We start from the raw sequence: 9,486 nt of genomic DNA on the forward strand, positions 1-9,486 counted from the left end.
CTGCATTTGGTGGAATGTAAGAGGGACTCATCTCGAGTTGAAGCAGGAACCTCAGTGTTCCTCTCCATTTCTGACTCAGATCACAAGGTCCCTGCATGTTGGTACAGGAGAGTCAGGCCTCGTCTTTTCTGGAGGATGGGACTCCTCTTGCCTCTCGAGTTGTTCTCGAGGTGACAGGCCACTTGTCGAGCTGTGTATGTAACCTGCCCTTTTTTCCGGATGATGCACAGGTGTGTTAGTGCCCCTTCGTGTTGTACCTTCATACTCAAGGCTGCCTTCCAAGAGGTGTCCGAGCATCGGATTCTTATCAAGAGCGGACCGGGAAATTGGAGTCTTTCAGCAAGTGGCACCACCCACAAAGCTACGTATCGAATTTCCCCATGAGACCGGCCTCATCCTGAGTTGTGCAGGGAAGGTCGGGCCCCCTTGCAGACAAAGCAGGGGAATCGACCCACCGGTCACGATCAGGAGGGGAGAAGGGGCTTAAATGAAGTGGTGCCGGGAACCTCGGTGTTCCCCTTGAGTGAGACCGGCGTGTTGGGGGACTTTTGGGGTCGCATCAAGGGTGCCAAGTACCGTTTCGCATTTCAAGACGGAACCTGGGACATCTTTTGAAACGCTGTAGCGGGCAAGGGCCTCATCTTGCGATGACGGGAGAACCACGTGGTTTTGCTCGAGTTGCGGCGGGATTCTCGAGTTATGACCGGGAATTTAGGCTTCCTCTTGTTGGCCTTGAAATCCAATCTTCCATTCGGGTTGCGAGGGGGAGCTGGGGATTGCGCTAGAGTCACTGCAGGGCAAAAGAGACCTAATCTAGGCTTGTGTCCAGGATCTAACGTTGCTCTCCAGGGGCGACAGGGATCTCGGGTTTGCATTCCAGACTCATCCGGGGAGTCAGTTCTCACCTCGAGGGTAAGCAAAGAATTCCGCTCTCGTCTCGAGTCGCGATGGGTATCTCTTGGAGCCCAATGTGTGTACTAAAGGGAGTCAAGCCTCCTGTGGAGTTTGGAGAGAGGATTCGGGATTGGACTCCAGGCCATGCAGGAAAAGAAGGCCCTCATCTCGAGATGACGGTGGCGTCTCGTGGGTTTTCTCGAGCTGCGGCGCCAGTGTGGGGTGTCTCATGAAGTACCACGGGGATTTCAGGGAGCCTCTTGTGTGGCGCCAGGAAAATCCAGTATTCCATTCGAGTTGCAAGTTAGAACTGGGGATTGCTCTCCAGTCACTGAAGGGCAAAATAGACCTCATCTACGCTTGTGTCCAGGACCTAGTGTTCCACTACTGGGCCGACAGGGATCTCAGGGTTGCATTCTCGACTCACCCGGAGAGTCAGGCCTCGTCTTGAGGGGCAAAAAAGGACTCCGCTCTCCTGTCGAGTCGCGACGGGTATCTCTTGGAGCCCACTGCGTGGCGTAAAGGGAGTGAAGCCTCCTATGGAGTTTGGAGAGATGACTCGGGATTGTTTTCCTGGCCATGCAGGAAAATAGGCCCTCATCTCGCGATGACGGGGGCGTCTCGTGGGTTTTCTCCAGCTGTGGCGCCAGTATCAGATTTCTCACGAGGTAAGACGGGGAGCTCAGAGAGCCTCTCGTGTGGTGCTAGGGACGTCAGGTCTCCGTGCGTGTGGTGAAGGGGAGTGCGTGATTGCTCTCGAGTCATAGTAGGCGAATTGGGCCTCAAGACGCACCGAAGAAGGACTCTCGAGGTCTTTCTCGGGTTGCGGCAGGGAACCCTGGGTTCCCTCGACTTGTGTCGGTGACCTCAGGCAACTTCTCAGGGTGCCTCTGAGAAGTCAGGGACACTGTGGATTTGGGAGGGGCCTTTCGTTACTCAACTGGGTTTGGTGCAATCGATGAGGGCCTCATCTAGAATGGAGGCAGGAACCTCAGGGGTCCTCTCCATTTCTGACTCGGGTCGCAGAGTACCTGCCGAGTACGGACAAGAGAGTCACGCCTCGTCTTCCGTGGAGGAATGGATCTCCGCTTGCCTTTCGAGTTGTTCACGGAGTGACAGGCCACTTGTTGAGCTGTGTGTGGAACCTGCGGGTTTTTCCGGACGATGCACAGGGTTGTCAGTGCCCCTTCGTGTTGTGCCTTCATCCACAGGGTTGCCTTCAAAGAGGTGTCCGGGCATCGGGTTCTTTTCAAGAGCGTACCAGAAAATTGGGGTCTTTCAGCATGTTATACCACCCACGAGGCTACGTCTCGAATTTCCTCGGGAGACCGGCCTCATCCTGAGGTTCGCCGGGAAGGTAGGGAACCGTTGCAGACAAAGCAGGGGAATCGACACACCGCTCGCGATCAGAAGGGGAGAAGGGGCTCAGATGAAGTGGTGCCGGGAACCTCGGTGGTCCCCTCGAGTGAGACCGGTATGTCACGGCACTTTTGAGGTCGCATCAAGGGTGCCAAGTACAGTTTCGCACTTCAAGACGGAACGTGGGAATTCTCTGGAGATGCTCTAGCGGGCAAGGGCCTCATATTGCGATGACGAGGGAAACACGTGGTTTTTCTCGAGTTGCGGCGGGATTCTCGAGTTACGACGGGGAATTCAGGCTTCCTCTTGTGTTGGCCCAGGAAGTCCAATCTTCCATTCAACTTGTCAGAGAGAGCTGTGGGTTGCTCTCGAGTCACTTCAGGGCAAAGAGTCCTCATCTAGGCTTGGGTCCAGGACGTAGTGTTCCTCTCCAGGGGCAACAGGGATATCGGGGTCGCATTCCAGTCTCACCCGGTGGGTCTCGCCTCGTCTCGAGTGGAAGCAAAGGACTCCACTATCCTCTCGAGTCTCGACGTGTAACTCTTGGAGCCCAATGAGTGGCCTAAAGGGAGTCAAGCGTCCTGTGTAGCTTGGACAGAAGGTTCACGCTTGATCTGCATACCATTCAGTTAAAGATGGCCCTCCTCTCGTGATGACGGGAGCGTCTCATGGGTTTTCTCGAGCTGCGGCGCCAGTGTGGGGTTTCTCACGAGATATGATGGGGAGCTCAGGGAGCCTCTCGTGCGGCGCCAGAGAAGTCAGGCCTCCATGCGTGTGGCCAGGCAGATCGCGTCATTGCTCTGGAGTCATGGGAGGGACTAGGGCCTCCAGACGCATTTAAGAAGGACTCTCGAGGTCTTTCTTGGGTTGGGGCGGGAAACACTCGTTTCCCTCGACCTCTACCGTGGACCTTAGGGAACTTCCCAGGTGCCTCTGAGAGGTGAGGGATACTGAGGAGTTAGAGGGGCCTCTCGGGACTCCACTAGGTTTGACGAAATGAAAGAGGGCCTCATCTCGATTGGAGGCAGGAACCTCAGGCTTCCTCTCCATTTCTGACTCCGACCACAGGGTCCCTGCAGGGTTGGGACAGGAGAGTCAGGCCTCGTCTTGTCTGAGTAATGGAACTCTGCTTGCCTCTCGAGTCGTTCAGTGGGTCTCAGGCCCCTTGTCGAGCTGTGTGTGGAACCTGCGGGTGTTTCCAGAAGATGCACGGGGGTGTCATTGCCCCTTCATTTGGTGCCTTCCCCCACAGGGTTGCCTTCAAAGAGGTGTCCAGCATCAGGTTCATTTCAAGAGCAGACCGGGAAATCGGGGTCATTCGGCATGTGGCACCACCCACGTGGCTCATCTCGAATTTCCTCGTGAGACCAGCATCATCCTGAGGTGCGCTGGGAAGGCCGGGAACACCTTCCACACAAAGAAGGGGAATCGACTCTCCTGTCGCGATCAGGAGGGGAGATGGGGCTCAGATGAAGTGGGCCGGGACTCTAGGTGTTCCACTCGAGGGAACCCGGCGTTTCAGGGAACTTTAGGGGTCGCATCAAGGGAGCCAAGTACCGTTTCCCACTTCAGGACGGAACATGGGACTTCCCTGGAGACGCTGTAGCGGGCAAGGGCCTCATCCTGTGAAGACGTTGGAACCACGTCGTTTTTCTCGAGTTGCGTCTGGATTCTCGAAAACGACGGGGATTTCAGGCTTCCTCTTGGGTTGGCCCTGGGAAGCCCAATCTTCCCCTGGACTTGCGAGGGAAAGCTGGGGGTTCTGCTCGAGTCGCTACAGGGCCAAAGAGACTTCATCGAGGCGTGTGTCCAGGACCTAATATTCCTCTCAAGGGAAGACAGAGATCTCGGGTTTCCATTCCAGACTCCCCCAGGGAGTCAGGCCTCGCCTCGAGAGGAAGCAGAGGACTCCACTTTCCTCTCAAGTCGCCACACGGATCTCTTGGAGCCCACTGAGTGGACTCAAGGGTGTCGAGCCTTCTCTTCAGTTTGGAGAGAGGACTCGGGATTGCTCTCCAGGTCAGGCAGGAAAAGAAGGCCCTTATCTCGCGATGACGGGGGCATCTCATGGGTTTCCTTAGGCTGTGGCGCCCGTGGGGGTTTTCTCACGAGGCACGACGAGGACCTCAGGGAGCCTCTCGTGCGGCGCCAGGGAACTCATGTCTCCATGCGCATGGCGAGGGGGAGCTGGTCATCACTCTCGAGTCATGGGAAGTGACTAGGGCCTCAAGAGGCGTTGAAGAAGGACTCTCGAGGTCTTTCTCGGGTGGCGGCGGGAAACCCTCGTTTCCCTCGACTTCTGCAGGGGACTATAGGGAACTTACCAGGGTGCCTCTGAGAGGTGAGGAATGCTGTGGAGTTGGCAGGGCCTCTCGGGACTCTGCTGGGTTCGGCGCAATGGAAGAGGGCCTCATCTCGAGGGGAGGCAGGAACCTCAGGCTTCCTCTCCAATTCTGACTCCGACTGCAGGGTCCCTGCAGTGTTGGGACAGGAGAGTCATGCCTCGTCTTGTCTGAGGAATGGAATTCTGGTTTCCTCTCGAGTTGTTCCGGGAGTCTCAGGCCCCTTGTCGAGCTGTGTGTAGACCCTGCGGGTTTTTCCGGATGATGCACGGGGGTGTCAGTGCCCCTTCGTGTTGTGCCTTCACTCACAGGATTGCCTTCGAAGAGGTGTCCGGGCATCAGGTTCTTATCAAGAGTGGACCGGAAAATCGGTGTCGTTCGACACGTGGCACTTCACACATGGCTGGTCTCGAATTTCCTCCTGAGACCGACCTCATCCTGAGGTGCACCAAGAAGGCCGGGAACCCCTTCCAGAGAAAGCAGGGGAATCGACTCTCCTGTCGCAATCAGGAGGGGAGAAGGGGCTCAGATGAAGTGGTGCCGGGAGCCTTGGTGTTCCCCTCGAGGGAACCCAGCGTGTCGGGAACTTTTGCGGTCGCATCAAGGGTGTCAAGTACCGTTTCGCACTTAAGGACAGAACATGGGACTTCCCTGGAGACGCCGGGAATTTCGGTGTTCCCCTGGAGTGAGACCGGTATGTTGGGGAACTTTGGGGTCGCATCAAGGGTGCCAAGTAGCATTTCGAACTTTAAGATGGAACGTGGGACTTCTCTTGAGACTCTAGCTGGCAAGGGCCTCATATTGCGATGAAGGGGGAACCACATGGTTTTTAAGACTTGAGGCTGAATTCTCGAATTACGATGGGATATTCAGACTTCCTCATGTGTTGACCGTGGGAAGCCCAATCTTCCATTCAAATTGTGAGGGAGAGATGGAGGTTGCTCTCGATCACTGTAGGGCAAAATAGACCTCATCTAGGCTTGTGTCTAGGACATAATGTTCCACTCCAGGGGCGACAGGGATCTCGGGGTTGCATTCCAAACTCACCCGGGGAGTCAGGCCTCGTCTCGAGGGAAGCAAAGGACTCCGCTCTCCTCTCGAGTCGCACCGGGTATTTCTTGGACCCAACTGAGTGGCCTAAAGGGAGTCAATCCTCCTGTGAAGTTTGGAGAGAGGACCAGGGATTGCTCTCCAGATCAGGCAGGAAAAGAAGGCCCCCATCTCTCCTTGATGGGGGCATCTTGTGGTTTTTCTCGAACTGCGGCGCCACTGTGGGTTTTCTCACGAGGTATGATGGGGTACTCAGGGAGCCTCTTGTGTGGTACTAGGGAAGTCAGTTTTCCTGCTTGTGGCGAGGGGAGCACGTCCTTGCTCTGGAGTCATGGTAGGGGAATCGGGCATCAAGAGACGTTGAAAAAGGACTCTCCAAGTCTTTCTCGGGTTACTTCAGGAAACTCTGGGTTCCCTCGACTTGTGCCAGTGACCTCAGGTAGCTTCTCAGGGAGCCTCTGAGAATTCAGCGATACTGTGGTGTTGGGAGGGGCCTCTCGGGACACCACTGAGTTTGGTTCAATGGAAGAGGGCCTCTTCTCTAGTTGAGGTAGGAACCTCAGGGTTCCTCTCCATTTCTGACTCCGATCGCAGGGTCCCTGAAGAGTTGGGCCAGGAGGGTAAGGCCTCGTCTTGTGTGAAGGAATGCAACTTCACTTGCCTCTCGAGTTGTTCACGGGGTGACAGTCCACATTTGGAGCTGTGAATGGAATCGGCGGGTTTTTCCAGATGATGCATGGGGATGTCATTGTCCCTTCGTGTTGTGCCTTCATCCACAGGGTTGCCTTCGAAGAGATGTCCGGGCGTCAGGTTCTTATCTAGAGTGGACCGGGAATTCGGGATCTTTCAACATGTGGCACCAACCATGAGGCTACTTTTCGAATTTCCTCATGAGACCGGCCTCATCCGGAGGTTTGCGGGGAACGTCGGGAATCCTTGCAGACAAAGCATGGGAGTCGACCCTCCTGTGCGATCAGGAGGGGTGAAGGGGCTCACAGGAAGTGGTGCCATGAACTTTGGTGTTTCCCTCGAGTGAGACCGGTATGTCAGGGAACTTTGGGGGTCGCATCAAGGGTGCCAAGTACCGTTTTGTAGTTCAGGATGGAACGTGGGACTTCTCTTGATACGCTGTAGCGGCCAAGGGCCTCATCTTGCGATGACGGGGGAGCCACGTGGTTTTTCTCGAGTTGCGGCGGGATTCTCGAGTTACGACGGGGATTTCAGGCTTCCTCTTGTGTTGGGCCAGGGAAGTCCAATCATCCATTCGAGTTGCGAGGGAGAGCTGGGGGTTGCGCTCGAGTCACTGCAGGGCAAAGGAGACCTCATCTAGGCTTGTGTCCAGGACCTAATGTTCCTCTCCAAGGGCCACAGGCATCTCAGGTTTGCATTCCAGACTCACCCAGGGAGTCAGGCCTCGTGTCGAAGGGAAGCAAAGGACTCTGCTCTCCTTTCGAGTTGCGACGGGCACCTCTTGGAGCCCACTTTGTGGCCTAAAGGGAGTCAAGCCTCCTGTGAAGTTTGGAGAGAGGACTTGGGACTGCTCTCCAGGCCATGCAGGAAAAGATGGCCCTCATCTCGCGATGACGGAGGGGTCTTGTGTGTTTTCTCGAGCTGCGGCGCCAGTGTGGGGTTTCACACGAGGTACGACAGGGAGCTCAGGGAGCCTCTAATGTGGCGCCAGGGAAGTCAGGTCTCCATGTGCGTGGCGAGGGGGAGCGGGTTATTGCTCTCGAGCCATGGTAGGGGAATCTGACCTCAAGACGCGTTGAAGAAGGACTCTCGAGGTCTTTCTTTGGTTGTGGCAGGAAACCCTTATTTCCCTCGACGTTTGCCGGTGGCCTCAAGGAGCTTCTCAGAATGCCTATGAGAAGTCAGGGATACTGTGGAGATGGGAGTGGCCTCTCGGGACTCCACTGGGTTTGTTTTAATGGAAGAGGGCCTCATCTTGGGTTGAGGCAGGAACCTCAGGTTTCCTCTCCATTTCTGACTCAGATCGAAGCGTGCCTGCAGAGTTGGGATTGGATACTCAGGCCTCGTCTTGTTTGAGGAAGGGAACTCCGCTTGCCTCTCTCGTTGTTTAAGGGGTGACAGGCCAGTTGTGGAGCTGTATGTGGATCCTGTGGGATTTTCCGGACGATGAACAGGGTTGCCAGTGCCCCCTCGTGTAGTGCCTTCATCCACAGGGTTGCCTTAGAAGAGGTGTCCGGGCATCGGATTCTTATCAAGAGCAAGACCGAGAAATCGGGGTCTTTCGGCACGTGGCACCAACACGAGGCTACGTCTCGAATTTCTTCGTGAGACTGGCCTCATCCTGAGGTGCGCCATGAAGGTCGGGAACCCCTTCTAGACAAAGCAGGGGAATCGACCTTCCTGCCATGATCAGGAGGGGAGAAGGGGCTCAAATGAACTGGTGCCAGGAACTTCGGTGTTCCCTTGGAGTGAGACCGGTATATTGGGGAACTTTTGGGGTCGCATCAAGGGTGCCAAGTAGCATTTCGAACTTTATGACGAAACATGGGACTTCTCTTGAGACTCTGTAGCGGGCAAAGGCCTCATATTGCGATGAATGGAGAACCACGTGGTTTTTAAGAGTTGCGGCGGGATTCTCGAGTTACAACGGGAAATTCAGACTTCCTCTTGTGTTGGCCCAGTGAAGACCAATCTTCCATTCGAATTGCGAGGGAGAGATGGGTGTTGCTCTCGAGTCACTGTAGGGCAAAATAGACCTCATCTAGGCTTTTGTCCAGGACATAATGTTCCTCTCCAGGGGCAACAGGGATCTCGGGGTTGCATTCCAGACTCACCCAAGGTAAGGCCTCATCTCGAGGGGAAACAAAGTACTCTGCTCTCCTCTCAAGTCGCGACAGGTATCTCTTGGAGCCCATTGAGTGGCCTAAAGGGAGTAAAGCCTCCTGTGAAGTTTGGAGAAAGGACCAGGGATTGCTCTCCAGGTCAGGCAGGAAAAGATGTCCCCAATCTCGCGATGACGGTGGCGTCTCGTGGGTTTTCCCGAGCTGTGGTGCCAGTGTGGGGTTTCTCACGAGGTATGACGGGGAGCTCAGGGAGCCTCTCATGTGGCGCCAGGGAAGTCAGGTGTCCATGCGCATGGCGAGGGGGAGCGTGTCATTGCTCTCGAGTCATGGTAGGGGAATCCGGCCTCAAGACGCGTTGAAGACGGACTCTTGAGGTCTTTCTCGGGTTGCGGCAGGATACCCTGTGTTCCCTCGACTTGTGCCGGTGAACTCAGGGAGTTGCTCAGGGTGCCTCTGAGAAGACACTGCTACTGTGGTGTTGGGAGGGGCCTCTCGGGACTCCACTGCGTTTGGTGCAGTGGAAGATTGCCGGGAGCCAGCGAGAGATATTCCACTCATGACAAATGTCATGAGGAAAGAGTCTCGGCATACGCAAAGGCGGGATCGAGCCTCCGGGAGTTCCCCCGTATATTCTTCAGCATCTACCCCCAAAAACCAAAGTCTGCCTTCTTTATTGCTTTGTTCTCTCACCTCTGACATTACTGGGGATGTCCCCCACCACCATCTCACTCTCTCTGTCAAAGAGCTAACTTACAGCTCCAACTAATAATGTTCCTGGGCAATTAGTAGTGTTTAAATCCAAACCCCTCAGATGGTTTTCTAACTCGCCTGACAAGTTTACCCGGTCTCCTACAGCTATGCATACGATTGTGTACAGTCTCCCAGCCTCGAGACGCACGGGAAGTTTAAGATATTCAAATAGCTTAGAGCCTCTCAGAGAGTTAGAAACTGTCAGAATAAAACTAGTAAAAGATTTCATTGATGAACCAATGCTTTTTGCCAAGTTTCCACATCCCCTGAATTGTATC

The sequence above is a fragment of the Bubalus kerabau genome, unplaced genomic scaffold (assembly GCF_029407905.1).
Source record: "Bubalus kerabau isolate K-KA32 ecotype Philippines breed swamp buffalo unplaced genomic scaffold, PCC_UOA_SB_1v2 scaffold_36, whole genome shotgun sequence".
Taxonomy (NCBI): Eukaryota; Metazoa; Chordata; class Mammalia; order Artiodactyla; family Bovidae; genus Bubalus; species Bubalus kerabau.